This window comes from Lepidochelys kempii, chromosome 7 (genome assembly GCF_965140265.1).
Source record: "Lepidochelys kempii isolate rLepKem1 chromosome 7, rLepKem1.hap2, whole genome shotgun sequence".
In the NCBI taxonomy this organism is placed as follows: Eukaryota; Metazoa; Chordata; order Testudines; family Cheloniidae; genus Lepidochelys; species Lepidochelys kempii.
Window position 1 is genome coordinate 66089221 of NC_133262.1, and position 19607 is coordinate 66108827.

General features: G+C 46.2%; 1 long non-coding RNA gene across 1 annotated transcript in view; it reads right to left on the reverse strand.

Moving 5' to 3' along the window:
• The window catches only part of LOC140915319 (uncharacterized), a 115089-nt gene that overhangs the window by 55651 nt on the left and 39831 nt on the right, over nt 1-19607 (reverse strand). Inside the window, exon 2 of the long non-coding RNA XR_012160131.1 lies at nt 3817-3871. This is a non-coding gene — a long non-coding RNA (uncharacterized lncRNA). The remainder of the gene's footprint in view (nt 1-3816; nt 3872-19607) is intronic.

Consider the following 19607-nt stretch of genomic DNA (forward strand, 5'->3'; position numbering starts at 1 on the left):
AACAGGTGGCTTTTATAGCCTGAATTTTTCCAAAGGACTTGGGCAATGCTTGTATGTAATCTTCAATTAAATTTAAAAATTATTATGTTTTAAAAAATACTACAAACAATAGACCAGTTGTGCCCTCAACTGCATGGCTGTGTGCCTTTTATGCCGTGCCACTGGGTAGTCTGGGCCTGGGGTCCAGGAAAAGAGTGGGCATAGCAGAGAGGGGGACAGTGCCTTAGATAATAGAAACATTCCAAATGGTTATCTAAAGTACAATAAATCTCAGCCATTGCTGGGAGTCGACCTGGTTAATTTTGCGGCCAGCATGTATGGCTGGATTGTTGCCTTGCAGTACAACGCAAGTAAGGGGCAGCATGTGGTTGTATTGCCCCAGGAGCACAGCTGGAACTAAATTGTGACTTGAGAGATTGTGTCTCTCCGACACAATCTGGTTCCTGCTTTGTGCTTTGCTCTCAGGATGAAGAAAGTTGCATCATCCCTGTTGCTGGCACAGATTATGTTTCTCTCTTGTGCTCAGTTTGGTATGCAGAGGAGCCAGACCTCTACCCATTCCTCACCCATGACTGTTCACTCCCTGCCCACCTCCATGGGGTGGGGAATGGCCACTTGATGGTGGCTGCTCTCCCCATGGTCTGGTCATGCAGGAGAGCTAGGGGGCTCCTAATCCCCTTGCATAGGCATGCGGCCAGGCTCACGATTGAGCCTCCAGGGAACCGAGCCACTTATAGAACAGGAGTACTCAAGAACCAGCAATATTTAGTGTGTCACATTAGTTGCACCATGTTATCTCCCAATGTAAAAATCCTTCCGTGTCAGTACTGCATGACTCAATGCAGTGGGCCAGTGGGGATAAGAAAATGACCCAACCAAACATGTTCACTGAAGCCTCTGAACTTTTTCCCATTCAAAGCTATCAGATTCTCAAAGATACCTTAGCTAGGCTTTTCTGTAGCTATCTGTCTCAAGTCCGTTGTGTGGCAGTGAAACAAACACTTTTTACTACTGAATTGGTGGTTAAGTACAAAGGAAATGAGCTCTTTACTTACAAAACCAAGACATCATTTATTTTTTTGGCTGTGCCAATGGAAATTCTACTGTTTTTTGGCAAATAAAACTACCCAAGATTTAGGCCATTTTAAGTTGTAATCTTATATCTAATGTATATGAGCATGTAGCTTCATATAATACACTATTGCACGTTTGTGTGTTAACAGAGTAATGGATCTTACAGAACAGGAAGTAATGAACACCAGGCTTTCTGATATTAAAATTGAATTGTTTAGACTCTCAGTCAACACCAAATTCAGATCCCACAGCAATGGGTGCCTTAGGAAAACCTATCTAAGCTAAAAGAAAAGGAGGACTTGTGGCACCTTAGAGACTAACAAATTTATTTGAGCATAAGCTTTCGTGAGCTACAGCTCACTTCATCGGATGTGTTCACTGGAAAATACAGTGGGGAGATTTATATACACAGAAAACATGAAACAATGGGTGTTTTCATTGGGTGCGTTCAGTGAGAGTGATGGTGTGAGCTGTAGCTCATGAAAACTTATGCTCAAATTTGTTAGTCTCTAAGGTGCCACAAGTCCTCCTTTTTCTTTTTGCGGATACAGACTAACACAGTTGCTACTCTGAAACCTATCTAAGCTAGTCTCCCTTACAAGATATTGGAAGCAAAATCACTGCATATCTCAAAAAACAAAACAATAAAATCCCACCCGCAAACTCTTAGGCACCTACATAAACAGGCATCCTAAAAGGTATTTTGAGGCAATCATTGATGTATATCAGCCATCCCTGTTAAGCTTTGACTGTCTGCATAGTGGAGAGACTCAATAAATGGGACAGAATTTGGAGGAAGGAAGCAAATGACTTTACTGCCTGGAGAAATAGAGCTTTGAGGAAACACTTAGAAGAGTAGACATGTAGTGTGCAGCTTGGCCAAAAAATGACTATGCAGATGTAATAACTACACAGGTATATGAAGGCTGTAGGCACCAAGGAGGGTGACGATGTAGTGTGGTCTGAGGAGGTTGTAGAACTTTCCCAGTAGAGACTTTCCCAATTTTATAGTAGCTTTTGGCTGATACTCACGTGTTCTTTTATCATGTCCTGTTAGCTATAAATCAATATCATCTCTCCCAAATGGGTAATTCAGTTGTTTGTTTGGCTTATAAAAGTTGAGAAGACAGCAGCAAACATGCAGTGTTGGCTGGTTTATATGATGTCCTGAAGTAAAAAATATGCCATGCTTCTTGCTTTTATATTTTTAAGGCGGGGGAGACATACTGAGTGTTGTTCAGTTACTGAAACTGATAGAGAGAGAGAGTGAAGATTGTGAAGTGCTCGGATACTAGCCAGGATAGGGTAGGAGGGGAATGGTGTTTACAAAGTGCCACACATACCTATGATGCTATTGTCCACAGTTTATATAAAGGTATGAGAACCTGAGTTAAGTTTGCGGCAAATGACAGCAGCTGTATTTCAAGCAGGTCTCTACCATATTTTTGGGTGTATATACAAATAATATGTGAAGAATAATATGGGGCAAATGTTCAGTTCTGTGAGTGCGCTCTGCATATGTACATTTCTGCAATATATATTGATGAACCACTAATTCATAGTGCAAGGATCACTAAACTTTCTGTTACTGTTGATTTAGGTTGGATTCAAATAACCCACAAAGGGCCCAGTCATTAAAATTAACTTTTAAACTAAACAGAATGTTGGAAAATATATTCCACGTTTTGATTGGCAACTATATTGGGTATCATTTCTAAAGGACTGCCTGGCCACCACACCATAAGTGACTTCACATGTATGAAATGAGAAAGAAATGCAGCAAAGATGCCCTTGATGAGGCCCTGGAAATGCATCTGTAAATTAAATATTTTAGTTTATAATAGCAATAATGACCTTGATGCCAAGTATTTCCTAGAGATTAATGAGCAACTGGGGTTAATGGAATCAACTCCTCCCAACCAGTCATTAATTCACAGCAAATGCCCCAGACTTTGATCATTAGTGCTAAAAACAAAATCAATTTTACATGGTTTTGGGCACCTTTTGACCAGCAAAAGCAACAATAAAGGGACTTAATTTTGAAAATGACCTTGTTAGTCTCACTTATCAGCTAGATTTTCTCTGTGTGTTTCCTTCCTCTGCCCCTTAAATAGCTTCCAGGTGCAAAACTAGCATGCCAAGTTTTAGCGTGCTATGCTGTGAAAGATCTGGTTTATTAAATCCTAAAAATGGAGTTTTATAATGAAAACTTAACAGCCTTTTACATGGAGCATTCATAGGTTCCAGAGCTGTAGGGATGACGGTCCTAAATGGCTTTAGAGATTAAATGATTAACATTGCTACTCTCAAGTGGCTTTGAATGAATTTGATTAACTTCTGAAAAGTCGTCATTACTGGGCATGCTCTGCAGCTGTTTTACAAACAAAGTGCAGGTAGATGATGTCTCAGACTTTGGTCGTGCAAACACTTAAGCCCATGAGTATCACGCTGTCTGGAGTGGCTCATGACCATAAGTGCCACCCTCAGGATAGACTGTCAAGAAGTAGAGGAGAGACCCCAAACTTAGTTGAATGTTCTATAATTAGATTTCACCAACCCAGTAACAAATGTGAATTCCTAAAGCACTATTGCAATTTTACCATGGAGTCACAGACTGTCCCCTTGGGCATTCCAGTCTATCTTGCCACCCAGGCAAGCTGGACTATGTGATAGTTGGTTCCTATACATTGAAGACGATAAAATATTCAGGTTGCTCCCAGTCTCAAGAGACTAGTCACTTACCCCAGGTCAATTTGTACCTTAGATCTCTCATCACAGACAATGCTCGTAGCCAATCCTGTAACAAAGTAAAGATTTATTAACTAAGAAGAGAACTGAAAGTTATTACAAGGTTAAAGCAGGCAAATGTGTATATACGCAAATGAGTTAGTCTGTGGTTTTAAAAGGTGAATGTTGTAGAAATCTGTCAGCTCTGAATGTCTTTTAGGGCTAATCCTGGTTGATGCGGGGGATCTCTACTTCTGTTTTGTAAGCTCCAGCCCTTTCAGAGTCCAAGCAGCAAAAGAGATGAAACATTTTCATGTGAGCTGTTTATTTCCTTCTTCCAGAATTCAAGCTGATGGGACAAACCCTTTTGCACATAGCCTCTTCATGATCTGAGGGGGCAACTAACAAAGTCTCTGTATTGTGATATTCCACAATGGTCCATCTAGTTTTGATAGCCCTTCTTCATGGACATGTGACCATCCATCCAGACTGGGTTTACAGTTTCAGAGCATACATTTGTTAGTTATAAAGCAAAAACTTAAATATTAAGTAATAAAGATATTATAAGTGAGATTAATGCATACAGCAATTTACAAGCATTTCATAAAGTCTAAACACATAGTTATTGAACTTGTAACAATCTTAACCATACTAATATACAGGTGAAACAGAATGGTATCCGGCAATGAATTTGTCAGTGCTCATGAAGCCTAAAGCCTTGGCAAGAGCTGGCACCTGGTCTGCAAGCGTCACAATGAGTGTGGGATCAGGTCTTAAGCTTCCTCAAACACAGCTCTGTCAATGCATTACATCTTGATCCAGCAGCAAGAGACCTGCAATGGTAGAAAGGATGTTCTTTTGCTTAAGGCACAGGTCTAGGACTCGGGAGATCTCGGGCTAAACTTCCTAGTGTTCCCTAGGAACACTTGAGACCCCTAGGGCCTGATTTTTCAGAGGTGCTGAACCCACACAATCCCAGTTGATTGAAAGCCCTAGAATTAGGGGATACTTTGGAAAAATTTGGGATAGGCCTCATGAAGTGTGACTAGAAGTGAAAGTGATAGGGAAAAAAACCCAGAAAACGACCCTATAATCATGTAAAGCTACGCTGCTGTCTTTTTTTTCTATGCTTATCTGTCCTTTCTACTTTGTTTATGGATAGAAAGAATGTGAACTGTGTGTAACCTGCACTCCCTGCTTTTGGGAAGAGAATTCCTTATACAGATAAGCCTCCATGCTCGTACCTACCCCAGAACTTCAAACAGACTGGGTTAACCGGTTCGAACTGGAAGAGATATCACAATGTATGTTGAACCAAGCTATAAAAGCTCATCCCTGTTCTTTGTTCGGGGCTTCACCATTTTCCTCTGAAAAGGAATTGGTGAGCCCTTCAGCTGTCGTATTTGCTAGCAATAAAGTGCCTCACTTTATCAAAGAGCCAAGACTCTGTGTTTTGTTTGGCTAATACAGAAGTCCAGGGAAGGCTACCCTCCTAACCCTAGACGGGAGGGGAACCCTTTTTCCCTAACAATTTGGGGGCTCGTCCGGGATCGCCTCTTCTCCGGACCGGTGGACGGTCAGGACTCTGAATCCTTCTTGCCGGCACCCGGGTTGCTTTAACCCTGAAGGCTTCCCGTCTTGCTTCCACCCGCCGCTTCGGCGAAATAAGGCATCCCGAAGGCACTAGGGTCCGGACCTATTGGTGAACACCGGCCGGTGGGAACTTGGTGAGTTCTGAATTTTTCCTTTGTGATTGTCTAGACAACAGCCGGGGGTCCCGTCTTTGGGAAAAGATGGGGGGGGCGTCCAGTAGAACTGTTGATCCTTCTACGCCTCTGGGCTATATGTTAAAACATTATGATAGGGATATCAAGGCCTTACAATCGGATGGCAACAAAGCTTTGTATAAGTTTATATTTTTGTGTCAAGGTCCCTGGGTGGGAATGACGCAAGACGACCCGGAACCAGGAAATCGCTGGCCAGGGGAAGGAACATTTGAGTTACATAACATTGTTCAATTACGAAAAGTATTGTATGATTTACAACCGCGGCAACTTAAGTATTCTGATGTATGGATAAGGGAGGCCGAACGGCGCAAAAGTGCCAGTGTAACTACTAGTTTACGTGCTGAGGTAGAAAAACTTAAAGCCATGCGGCCCCCACCATACAATCCAGAATCTAGTCATGCTGACCAGAAGCTAAAAACGTCAAGGTCTATTTATCCCCAACTCCCATTGAAAGAAGCGGGGGATCCTATACCATTGGAAGAATGTAGCTGGCTATGGGGTGGGGTACCGCAGCCTGACCCTGATGCACCCACGCCCCCAACCGGGGAAAGGAGCGGTCCCACTCTCCCACTAGCTACCGATACCCCCACAATTAACGCAGAGCGGGGGGGCGATCCGGAGGCTGGCACCTCTACCAGGGGGTTGACACGTCCTGATCCGCGACACCCCAGTGATGCAACCCCTGCAAAGACCCGGTCTCATGGTTCTCTAGGCACCCCTAAGGCAAAAGTTCTTGGAGCTGCAATAGCTAGTGCAGTCCAAATGCCTATGCGACAACTGCCGAGCGGTAGTGGGGGGACACAGATGGTGTATGTCCCTTTTACCAGCACGGATCTAATGAATTGGTCATCTACTTTTCCCTCATTTCGACAGTGTCCGGAAGAATTTATTAAAAAGTTAAAGGGTATTTTCACAATGTATAATTGTAATTATGACGATGTGGAAATGATTTTAAATCAAGTGCTAAGCGAGGGTGAGAAGGAAACGGTGTATAAGAAAGCTAGAGAGACGGTGCAAGGCAGGGCGGCTTATCCGCAAGAGAAACCTGAAATGGATTGGGATGTTCCAGAGACCGTTCAAGAGTGGGATAAAATGAGAAAGCGAATCTTAGAAGCATTAGAGGATATGTCTAAGCCTGTGTATGATTGGGGAAAGGTAGATGCATGTGTTCAAAAGCACGATGAGCACCCAGGGGAATTCTTCCACCGCCTTTGTAAGGTTTTGAAAAACCACGGCGGCTTAGATCCAACCTCCCCTGTAGCGAAAACACAAGTGATCGGCCAGTATGTAAAAAATTTATTACCATTCGCTCGGAAGTATGTGTGTAGTCAACCAGCTTATGAAAACAAAATGCTGGAGGAGGTGGTGGGGTTAGCAGCCCATGCCTGGAGAAATAGGAAGGAATTAGACACTAGGAGGTCCGAAAAGCTCCTTAATCTGCAGTTGCAAGGTTTCCAAGACGGCTCTCGGGGACGGGATGCAAGCCGCAGGAGGGGAGGCTTTCGGGGACGAGGCGGAAGAGGAGGCAGCTCTACCCAGGGATGGGGATCACAAGGTCAGAGCTTTCAGCCACGGCCCGGGAGGGCAGGGCCAGATGAGTGCCGGCGGTGCCGACAAAAAGGACACTGGGCTGCCCAGTGCCCAAATTACCCCCTCCAGCCAGCTGACCCTCTTATGCAAGCCTACCAGAGGGTACAGGAAAGGGGGGGAGAAAAAGGAAGTACTGATTGAAAGCTAGCCGCCCACAATGCTTCGTCCCCCTCGCCAGGAACCCCCTCCGCTTCTTGGACAGTGCAGTTGGATGCAAACCACCCGGAGCTTCCAGTTGTGGTGGGAGGAAAAAACTTATTCAATGTTAATTGACACCGGGGCAGATAGAAGTACTCTACAGGACCCCACCCTTCCTACCACTTCTGCAACCGTAAAAGCTATAGGCGTTGGTGGCACCGTGTGCGCCCTTCCTCTAACTGCGGAGCAAACGGTCCAGCTTGGCCCGTTATCAGAGGATCATAGCTTTTTAATTGCAACTTCCTGTCCTGCAAATTTATTAGGTAGAGATCTGTTATGTAAACTATGAGCAACTATAACTTGCAGCCCGGAGGGGCTATATCTCTCAGTCCCTACTTCGGTCCCTGAAGCTACGGTAATGGCATTGTTAGCCACTACACCCACCGCCCCCTTTGTCCCTGCTGAGTTATCTGATATTCCTGAAGCATTGTGGGCCTCGGCGTCCACTGAAACTGGACTTTTAAAGTCAGCAGAACCGGTGTATATCAATTACCGTACAGATATCCCTCTGCCCCAAAAAATGCAATATCCATTGCCTAAAGAGGCCATAGAGGGCATTCGGCCAGTCCTACAACAGCTTTTAACTCAAGGAATCATTAAGGAGGCTACCAGCCCTTGCAATACACCTATTCTTCCTGTTAAGAAACCCAAGCCTGGCCCCGATGGCAAACCGGTTTACCGTTTCGTGCATGACCTCCGACTGATTAATGCTATTGTGATCCCGAGAGCTCCGGTTGTTCCCAATCCAGCAACTATTTTAACTGCTATTCCCCCAGGGGCTACTTATTTTACTGTGATTGATCTGTCTTCAGCATTTTTCAGCATCCCTGTGCACCCAGACTCACAGTTCCTATTTGCCTTTACCTTTGACGGATGTCAATACGTATGGACCCGCCTCCCTCAGGGCTACAGGGAGAGCCCTACCATCTTCAGCCAGTATTTAAAGCGAGATCTGGACTCTATTTCGTTGACTATGGGTTCTACTTTGATTCAATACGTTGATGATCTGTTATTGTGCTCTACAGCCAAGGCTGCCTGTGTACAGGACACTCGAATCCTTCTTTTTGCATTGGCCAAAAAAGGTCACAAGGTGGCACTCTCCAAGCTACAGTTTGCCCAACCCGAGGTGGAATATTTGGGGCATCGTATTTCATATGCTTCTACTGCACTTACTCAGGACAGGATTGAAAGCGTTCTGAGTATGCCAAGGCCTACCACTAAAAAGCAACTCCGCCAGTTACTGGGAGCAAGTGGCTATTGTAGAGCCTGGATTCCGGCTTATGCGGAGTTAGTGCACCCCCTCACCGATTTGCTGCTGGATTCCGTTCCCGAACCCTTACCATGGACGACTCTACACAACAACGCCCTTACCGCCCTCAAACAAGCATTAACTTCTGCACCAGCCCTGGGCAGACCGGATTACGCAAAGCCTTTCACCTTATTTTGCCATGAACAATCTGGCACGGCGTCTGGTGTGCTAACTCAGTGGGCCTGGCCAGCGACCGGTGGCTTATTTTTCGGTCCTTCTTGACCCAGTGGCTCAGGGTCTTCCGCCCTGTCTCCGCGCTGTTGCGGCTGCCGCTGTGTTGGTCGAGAAAGCTTCGGGGCTTACCTTGGGCCACCCTCTTCTAGTTCAAGTGCCTCATGCCGTTGCAGCACTTATTAATCGTGGATCCACGCAGCACCTCACAGCAGCCAGACTGACCAGGTACAAATTGGCCTTGCTCGCCAATCAGGCTGTTACCCTACGCCGCTGCGAAGTCCTGAATCCTGCAACCCTTTTGCCTCTGCCTGAGGATGGGGAACCTCCTAATTGTCTCCACGTGGTGGATTTGATCTCCACGCCTCGTCCTGACCTCTCTGATATTCCATTGCAGAATCCTGACCTCCAATTATTTTGTGATGGTTCCGCCTGTCGGGACGAGTTTGGGGCCTTACGAGTTGGCTATGCAATTGTTACCCTGATGGCAACGCTTGAAGCGCATGCCTTACCTACACAAAAGTCAGCGCAAGCAGCAGAACTCGTGGCGCTTGTTAGGGCCTGTCAATTAGCTGAAAACAAAACTGTGGCCATCTATACTGACTCCAAATATGCCTTTTCGGTATGCCACTCTACTGGACAACTTTGGAAGCATCGTGGGTTCCTTACCTCCAGTGGCTCTCAGATCTCCCATGTTGCCTTGATTTCTGCCTTGTTAGAGGCTATTCAACTTCCTGCAGCTGTTTCGGTTACACACTGTAAGGGCCACTCCCGCGCCTCGGACGAGGTTTCCAAGGGAAATGCTGCAGCCGATTCGGCGGCCCGTCATGCTGCCCTCTGTGGGGCTCCAGCCCCTTTTCCTTTTTTGGCACCCCTGCTACTGCAACCAGTGATGCCAGCCGTTTTGCTCTCTGCCCAGCAGACGACGCCCCTGGCCGAAGTTAGCCGTTGGAAATCCATTGGATGCCACCTAAATGAGGACAACCTCTACGTCAGCCCGGACGGTCGTCCGGTTCTCCCAAGACAACTCCTCCCTCACGTTTCCCAGGCACTCCACCTGGCCTCGCACCTGGGAAAGGGGGGATTAGTGGCTCAAATGGAGAAGTTGTTTTTTGCTCCGGGGGTCCATGCAGCTGCGAAGACCGTCACTGCACAGTGTGAATTGTGTCAACGGTACAATCACCAAGGAGCAGTCAAACCACAAGCTATGGGACATTGCAAACTGCCTGAGTACCCATTTGCTGTGGTCCAGATGGACTTCATGGACTTACCACCAGTGACAGGACTAAAACACTTGCTTGTCCTGGTTGATCTTTTTTCAGGGTGGGTTGAGGCTTTCCCCACTCGAAGGGCAGATGCAGTATCCGTAGCGAAGTGTCTCCTCAAGGAGATAGTGCCCCGCTTCGGGATAATGACTCGTTTTGGAAAGTGACCAAGGCCCCCATTTCACTTCCCAAATTATTCAACACTTAGCAAAGGCCCTCGGCATAAAACAAGCCTTGCATACCCCCTATCATCCACAAAGTTCAGGAAAAGTAGAAAGGGTGAATGGGCTGATAAAAACCCAATTGGCAAAGCTATGCGAGCAGACTGGATTAAAGTGGCCTGAAGTGTTACCCATAGTGTTAACCAATCTTCGTAATACACCCCATAGGAAGCATTCGTTGACACCGTTCGAAATTCTATTTGGCCGACCCTTGCCGATTCCTCTAACCAGTGTAGACGGGTTTGCCCCAGCAAAAACTTCATTAATGGCTGGGCAAGATAAGTTGGCGGGTTATTGTCGCATGTTGCAAGATGCCTTGAGTGATGCATGGGCCAGAGTAAAAGATGCCCAACCTTTACCGCTTGATACTTGTGCGCACTCTCTTTTTCCAGGAGACTTTGTCTGTGTTAAAATCCATCGAAGGAAGCATTGCCTGGAACCAAGGTGGTCGGCCCCGGCCCAAGTCCTTCTGACTACTCCAACTGCAGTGAAGGTCGAGGGCATCGATAGATGGGTGCACTGCAGCCACTGTAAAAAGGTTCCTGCTCCAACACCCCCAACGACTCCCATCACGACCGCCGCTTCTACATGAACTGGGTACCGGTCAATCAGCGGAATCAGAAGCAGTTACAGAACTCTGGAGTATTAGTATACTGTTACAAATATTATTTTTTTTAGAGTTGTTACTAGCTGGTAGTGTTTATAATGTATGTATGGCTATGGGCGTTAACCTGGACCTCTGCCCTGGGGGGTTGGGATAAAAATACGTTTCTACAATTAGCCCAAAATTTAACCAACGTATGGAATGTTAGTGACTGTTGGGTGTGTTCCCACTTCTCTTCCCATTCACTGCAAGGGTTCCCCATTTTGCCGGTTCCAGCGCTCCTCAATTCTTGGCAAAATGGTTTGGCGTGGTACGGCCAAAAGGGAAAAAGGGGAAGGGGACCCATAGATTTTAGGACCTGGATCCCGAACCATCGCCCAGACTTGCTCGTTAAGGCCCCCTTGTGCGTAGAGAAAAGGTCGCTACACACCCGAGGCAAAACTACTCTGGGAAAATACCCGAAAACCCACTGTGAGAAAATTCTAATTTTGGGAAACAATGCAAGTACTACTCTTTTGCTGTATCCCAATGGTACTGAGGTAGCCAACTATGCCCGTGCTGGAGGCTATGTGGGGTACATTCTCAGAGAAAATGCGACTCAATTTGCCGGCCTTACATTATGGAAATGAGGGGGAATAGGACCCAATCCTGATGATGCTGCATCCCTGGTGGGACGATTGCAGGAAGTATCTCAGAACTCAGGGGGCAATAAAGGCAACTATAGCATAGTATTAGGAGATCATCACTTATGGTGGGTATGTGGCACTTGGGCAGGAAAGTCAGTAGGTAACTGAGCAATTGCTTCATGTCTGGGGTGCTGGGTTAATTCTTGGGGGGGGGGGGGGAAGGTAGAAGAAGAGGTAGTACCCCTGACAGCTAGGACAGTCACACTTTTTCAGTGGTTCTTTCATTGGTCCTCCCTTTGCCCTCAGCTCTTACCTGTGGCTCCAAGTAACTGCTGTTACACCACAAGGGTCGTACACTGGGACACTACTTCAGCTGGCAGGCTAAACCAGGTAAAGGATAACCATGAGCAGAAATGCCTACGCCCAGTGCATTAGGACTATATAGTGACCCTGTGGAATCACTGTAAAAAGTTGGGATGATAACATCAAATGATTGCATTACACTTTCAAAGCACTCGTATCAACATTCATTTTTAAAATATATTTAGTGCCTCTGTCAGGAAGGTAAGGAAGTAGTATTATTCACATTTTGCAGAGCATAGCCTGAGCTGGAAGGGGAGGGATAGCTAAGTGGTTTGAGCATTGGCCTTCTAAACCCAGGATTGTGAGTTCAGGGATCTGGGCCAAAAAAAACCTGGGGATTTGTCCTGCTTTGAGCAGGGGGTTGGACTTTCTCCTGAGGTCCCTTCCAACTCTGATATTCTATGAGAAAGGGCAGCTCTCCAGTGCACAAGAGAATACAGACGATGCATTATTTCCTGTCCATGTTAGCCCGCATCAATAGTCTTCTGAGTGGCACGGGCATTGGATGCTGCAGAAGTCTCTCCCCTTCAGGGAAAAAGCTATTCTGTTGTGTATACTTAGATGTACTGCTCCGGTTCCATGGTGAGGTAGATAGAATCATAGAATATCAGGGTTGGAAGGGACCTCAGGAGGTCATCTAGTCCAACCCCCTGCTCAAAGCAGGACCAATCCCCAATTAAATCATCCCAGCCAGGGCTTTGTCAAGCCTGACCTTAAAAACTTCTAAGGAAGGAGATTCTACCACCTCCCTAGGTAACGCATTCCAGTGTTTCACCACCCTCCTAGTGAAAAAGTTTTTCCTAATATCCAACCTAAACCTTCCCCACTGCAACTTGAGACCATTACTCCTTGTCCTGTCCTCTTCTACCACTGAGAATAGTCTAGAACCATCCTCTCTGGAACCACCTCTCGGGTAGTTGAAAGCAGCTGTCAAATCCCCCCTCATTCTTCTCTTCTGCAGACTAAACAATCCCAGTTCCCTCAGCCTCTCCTCATAAGTCATGTGTTCGAGACCCCTAATCATTTTTATTGCCCTTCGCTGGACTCTCTCCAGTTTATCCACATCCTTCTTGTAGTGTGGGGCCCAAAACTGGACACAGTACTCCAGATGAGGCCTCACCAATGTCGAACAGAGGGGGACGATCACGTCCCTCGATCTGCTCACTATGCCCCTACTTATACATCCCAAAATGCTACTGGCCTTCTTGGCAACAAGGGCACACTGCTGACTCATATCCAGCTTCTCGTCCACTGTCACCCCTAGGTCCTTTTCCGCAGAACTGCTGCCTTGCCATTCGGTCCCTAGTCTGTAGCTGTGCATTGGGTTCTTCCGTCCTAAGTGCAGGACCCTGCACTTATCCTTGTTGAACCTCATCAGATTTCTTTTGGCCCAATCCTCCAATTTTTCTAGGTCCCTCTGTATCCTATCCCTGCCCTCCAGCATATCTACCACTCCTCCCAGTTTAGTATCATCCGCAGATTTGCTGAGAGTGCAATCCACACCATCCTCCAGATCATTTATGAAGATATTGAACAAAACCGGCCCCAGGACCGATCCTTGGGGCACTCCACTTGATACCGGCTGCCATCTAGATATGGAGCCATTGATCACTATCCGTTGAGCCCGACAATCTAGCCAACTTTCTACCCACCTTATAGTGCATTCATCCAGCCCATACTTCTTTAACTTGCTGACAAGAATACTGTGGGAGACCGTGTCAAAAGCTTTGCTAAAGTCAAGAAACAATACATCCACTGTTTTCCCTTCATCCACAGAACCAGTAATCTCATCATAGAAGGCAATTAGATTAGTCAGGCATGACCTTCCCTTGGTGAATCCATGCTGACTGTTCCTGATCACTTTCCTGTCATGTAAGTGCTTCAGGATTGATTCTTTGAGGACCTGCTCCATGATTTTTCCGGGGACTGAGGTGAGGCTGACTGGCCTGTAGTTCTCAGGATCCTCCTTCTTCCCTTTTTTAAAGATTGGCACTACATTAGCCTTTTTCCAGTCACCCGGGACTTCCCCCGTTCGCCACGAGTTTTCAAAGATAATGGCCAATGGCTCTGCAATCACAGCCGCCAATTCCTTTAGCACTCTCGGATGCAACTCGTACGGCCCCATGGACTTGTGCACGTCCAGCTTTTCTAAATAGTCCCTAACCACCTCTTTCTTCACAGAGGGCTGGCCATCTATTCCCCATGTTGTGATGCCCGGCGCAGCAGTCTGGTAGCTGACCTTGTTCGTGAAGACAGAGGCAAAAAAAGCATTGAGTACATTAGCTTTTTCCACATCCTCTGTCACTAGGTTGCCTCCCTCATTCATTAGGGGGCCCACACTTTCCTTGGCTTTCTTCTTGTTGCCAACATACCTGAAGAAAACCTTCTTGTTACTCTTGACATCTCTCGCTAGCTGCAGCTCCAGGTGCGATTTGGCCCTCCTGATTTCATTCCTTTACATGCCCGAGCAATATTTTTATACTTTTCCCTGGTCATATGTCCAACCTTCCACTTCTTGTAAGCTTCTTTTTTATGTTTAAGATCCGCTAGGATTTCACCGTTAATCCAAGCTGGTCGCCTACTATTCTTTCGACACATTGGGATGGTTTGTCCCTGTAACCTCAACAGGGATTCCTTGAAATACAGCCCCAGCTCTCCTGGGCTCCTTTCCCCTTCATGTTAGTCCCCCAGGGGATCCTACCCATCCGTTCCCTGAGGGAGTCGAAGTCTGCTTTCCTGAAGTCCAGGGTCCGTATCCTGCTGCTTACCTTTCTTCCCTGTGTCAGGATCCTGAACTCAACCAACTCATGGTCACTGCCTCCCAGATTCCCATCCACTTTTGCTTCCCCTACTAATTCTTCCCGGTTTGTGAGCAGCAGGTCAAGAAAAGCTCTCCCCCTAGTTGGCTCCTCTAGCACTTGCACCAGGAAATTGTCCCCTACGCTTTCCAAAAACTTCCTGGATTGTCTATGCACCGCTGTATTGCTCTCCCAGCAGATATCAGGAAAATTAAAGTCACCCATGAGAACCAGGGCGTGCGATCTAGTAGCTTCTGCAAGCTGCTGGAAGAAAGCCTCATTCACCTCATCCCCCTGGTCTGGTGGTCTATAGCAGACTCTCACCACTACATCACTCTTGTTGCTCACACTTCTAAACTTAATCCAGAGACACTCAGGTTTTTCTGCAGTTTCGTACCGGAGCTCTGAGCAGTCATAGTGCTCCCTTACATACAGTGCTACTCCCCCACCTTTTCTTCCCTGCCTGTCCTTCCTGAACAGTTTATAACCATCTATGACAGTACTCCAGTCATGTGAGTTATCCCACCAAGTCTCTGTTATTCCAATCACGTCATAATTCCTTGACATCACCAGGACCTCCAGTTCTCCCTGCTTGTTTCCAAGGCTTTGTGCATTCGTATATAAGCACTTGAGATAACCTGCTGATAGCCCCTCATACTGAGAATGAGGCAGGAGCCCTCCCCTCACAGACATTCCTGCCTGTGCTTCCTCCCGGTATCCCGCTTTCCCACTTACCTCAGGGCTTTGGTCTCCTTCCCCCGGTGAACCTAGTTTAAAGCCCTCCTCACTAGGTTAGCCAGCCTGCTTGCAAAGATGCTCTTCCCTCTCTTCGTAAGGTGGAGCCCGTCTCTGCCCAGCACTCCTCCTTCATGGAAGACCATCCCATGGTCAAAGAATCCAAAGCCTTCTTTCCGACACCACCTGCGTAGCCATTCGTTGACTTCCACAATTCGACGGTCCCTACCCAGGCCTTTTCCTTCCACGGGGAGGATGGACGAGAACACCACCTGCGCCTCCAACTCCTTTATCCTTCTTCCCAGAGCCACGTAGTCCGCAGTGATCCGCTCAAGGTCATTCTTGGCGATATCATTGGTGCCCATGTGGAGAAGCAGGAAGGGGTAGCGATCCGAGGGCTTGATGAATCTCGGCAGTCTCTCCGTCACATTGCGAATCTTAGCCCCCGGCAAGCAGCAGACTTCTCGGTTTTCCCGGTCAGGGCGGCAGATAGATGACACAGTCCCCCGGAGGAGAGAGTCCCCGACCACCACCACCCGCCTCCTTCTCTTGGGAGTGGTGGTCGTGGAACCCCCCATCTCAGGACAGTGCATCTCATGCCTTCCAACCAGCGGAGTCTCCTTCTGCTTTCTCCCCCCAGACATATCATCTGGTCCACTCTCCGCAATGGTACCTGTGGAGAGAACATGAAAGTGGTTAGTTACCTGTGACCGTGTTGCTGGAACCTGGACATTCCCCCTTCTTCTTCTGGAGGTCACATGTTGCCAAGCTTCTTCACTGGCCTCTTGGCTCCGCTGTGCAACCTGCTCTAAATCTTTAGAGCTTTGTGTCCGTAGAAGCATATCCTGACTCTTGTCCAGAAAATCCTCTAGATGTCCAGATAGTGTGCTGCCCCAGGAGAGCAGAACTGTGTAAATAAGCTTTCTCCTACCTGCAGTCTGGTAAGTCCTGACTCTTGCAGTGTCATTCTTATTGGACAGGGAATTGTTGGGTATGGTTCTAGGTATCCCCTGCAAGCAAAAATCTCACTCCAGATACAATTTTTTAATATGAGGCGCTCTAGCTTCCAAAATGAGCATCTTAACAGTTGGTCGCAATCCTTTGTGTCCCAGTGCTGCAAGCTGTCTGATCTCACGTGGAGAACTGCATGAAGTCACAATGGGAAGTAGCAGGATTGAGTCCTGTGAAATTCTCTTAAGATGCCCACATTTGAAAATTGTGCTCTGTATCTTATCTTAAACTTGAATATGTAGGACATTTAAAAAACTGGTCAAAATTTCAAATAACATCTCTCCATATTAAGAATTAATTGCCTGTGATATTTCACTTATTAAAATCAAAGCCTTCATTAAAAAAACCCACTCCTTTATTAATATGTAAAAAATTAATTTTGTTGCAAAGTGGTCTTATGCTTAAATGTTTCATACTATTTTCTTGAAAAAGATTATGGGTGAAATCTTGTGCCCATTGAAGTCAGTCGCAAAACATTCACTGACTGCAATGGGATCAGGATTTTTGCACTGTATAGGAGAGACACTATGTACTGTTTCAGTGCAATGTGATCTGAAACATCCACAAATTTAATTAAATGTGCGGGGTGAGTCCCTCAGTAGCAATACTACAGTACTGGTCCAAATCACAATATAGTAACATTGCTGTATGCTGTATTTAGGGACATTTTTATCCTCTTTCTTATAAGGACAGAACCTGGTATGAAAGCTGCACCCATCTAGCTCAGCCTAGTTTTTTTTAAAATTATTTTTTAATTTAAAGTGTACTTTATAGTATTCTCTTCAAAGGGCTAATTCTGCCACTCCATCTCCTCCATAAAATACTATGAAAATCTTATACTAGTAACTGCTTGGCTCTTTGTAATGAATGCAGCTCTGGATACACGAGGTGATGATATGAAAGAAAGCACTGATGTGGAGAATGTGCCTGTGCAGTGTGAAATACCCTCTACAGTGTATTTTGCAAACCCATAAACAACTTGCTAACAAATGCCAGAGAATGGTTGCGGCCACAATTGGGATTCCACACTCCATTTTCCAGCAATCAAGCTGGGATTTAAAGATGGATGTCTTTAAAATCTGGCAGTTCGATACAGCATTTCTAGGGGTAAACAAATAATTTTGTTGTGATCTGCTGCACCATTTTAATAACGTTTTTTTGACACGTAGCAGAAAATGAAATAAATTCAGCAAATGCAGAATTTAATTCAGCGGCTGATATTTTCTCTAATGAATAAAATCAATTCAATCTTTGGAGCAGAGGGGTTTCTTAGAAAAACAACTCACTGTGCTGCTCATGGGGAAAAACATCTCACGATGCACATGTTTCCTTGTGGAGCTGTAGGTGTCAGTATAAACATGGCTTTGAGGTCAGGTGCTGTGGATGTCATTCTAACCCATTGAGCTGTCCACATTATTGAATGAGTCGGCATTCAGATGTTCAGCATGCATGGGACATTGTCTGCCTGGCTGTTTGAAGCACTGGCAGCAGAAGGTGACATCTGGTGACTAATGGGCTCAGATGTGAAAGCCGTTCCCACAGTTCTTTGGGCTGCAGCTGCTCTGCAAGCGCATAAGACGCAGGAAACGGAGGGGAGAGTATCAGTAGAAAAAATCAATACCTTCTGATTTCAGAGGAAGTAAAACATGGCCTCAGCTGCAGACATTTTCTCATCCCAAGACTTCTGATAAATGAAAAGACCACATAGCTAAGCAGGGCAGTTTATTTTGTCTCCAGTTTTGCCTACTTAAGCTGATCAGCCTTAAATGAAATGGCTGCAGCTTATGCAACAAAGAGAACCTTTCCAGACGAGGTTCCTTCCTCTTTCTCTTACCCTAGCAGTGCTTTTACACTTACACACACACACACATTCACCCCACCCCCAGCAGTGCTTTTTACACATGCATGTGTGCACGTGCACCCTCCCACCCTAGCAGTGCTTTTTTACACCCCCCACCCCTCCCTTAGCAGTGCTTTTGAACCCTCCCCACATCTAGCAGTGCTTTTACATACTCACTTGCACTCACACTCTAGCAGTATTCACACTCGTGCACGGACACTCACACCTGCTCTCTGGTGGCAGTTACACGGGTGCGTGCATGCACACCAACTCGCACCCGCTCTCTATGGGTGGTTACAGACATGCATGCATGTGTACACAGTCGCACCCACCCTCCAGTGGCACTTGCACACGCGCGTGCACGCAAAGAACCAAACCCCTCATCCTCTACTTGTGGGAAATTATCTATGAGGAGAAACTCATCTGCCACTTCAGCTCTCTGAAACAAAGATGAAGGTGTAACGTGATGAGCAGATATTTCAAGTTTGATCAGTGATTTATATGTGAAATTCTTATAGGATAGCAGGGGGTAACCACAGGAAACTCTCAGTGCTGCAGATGGCGGTAAATAGTGTGTCATTAGCAAATGATAGTGCAAACCACAGAGAAATAGAGAGAGGAAGGAACAAATACATTCCTGGCTGCAAGTTAGTGAGTGATTAGAGCAGAACCAGCGGGTGTTTGTGTTTTTTGAGGGGAGTGGGGATATTTCTAGGGCTGTCATGCTCTCCCCCTATAAATAAATCAGTGTAGGTGGTCAAGAAGTCCTTGAAAACCCGCTAACAGTAAAGAAACAGAACAGTAGGAAACTGTGAAAAGAGAAATGTTTTCCTGTGCATTCACATGCATGCGTGCACACAAGCACATGATTTTTTTCATCGTCCAAGCCTCTAATATGTCAGAGGGAGGGAGAATAGTCGCACGCATCAGCCTCCTAGAATCTGCAAAGGCACCACTCTTGATTCAGCCATCAGCAGCTCCCAGACCTCACACAGAGAATTAGAGCAAAATTCTATTCGCAGACCGACATCCCTAATGCTGCTGTGTCTTTATGTTTACTTCAATTAACTGTCATCCCTTATAAAGTGAACTGTACCACAGCTACTGCTAAAGTAAAAAAAAAAAAAAAACCCCTTTGCAGTGCTATGGGGTGATATTTGAGAGAAACAGAAATAGAAGTATCTGGGGAAATAAGAGACCTGCACGATGCAAAGCTCAAAAACGGGATCGTTCAGCTCTTGTTTTCAGCACATTTCTTGGTTTTAGCCATGGCTGATAAAATATTTAA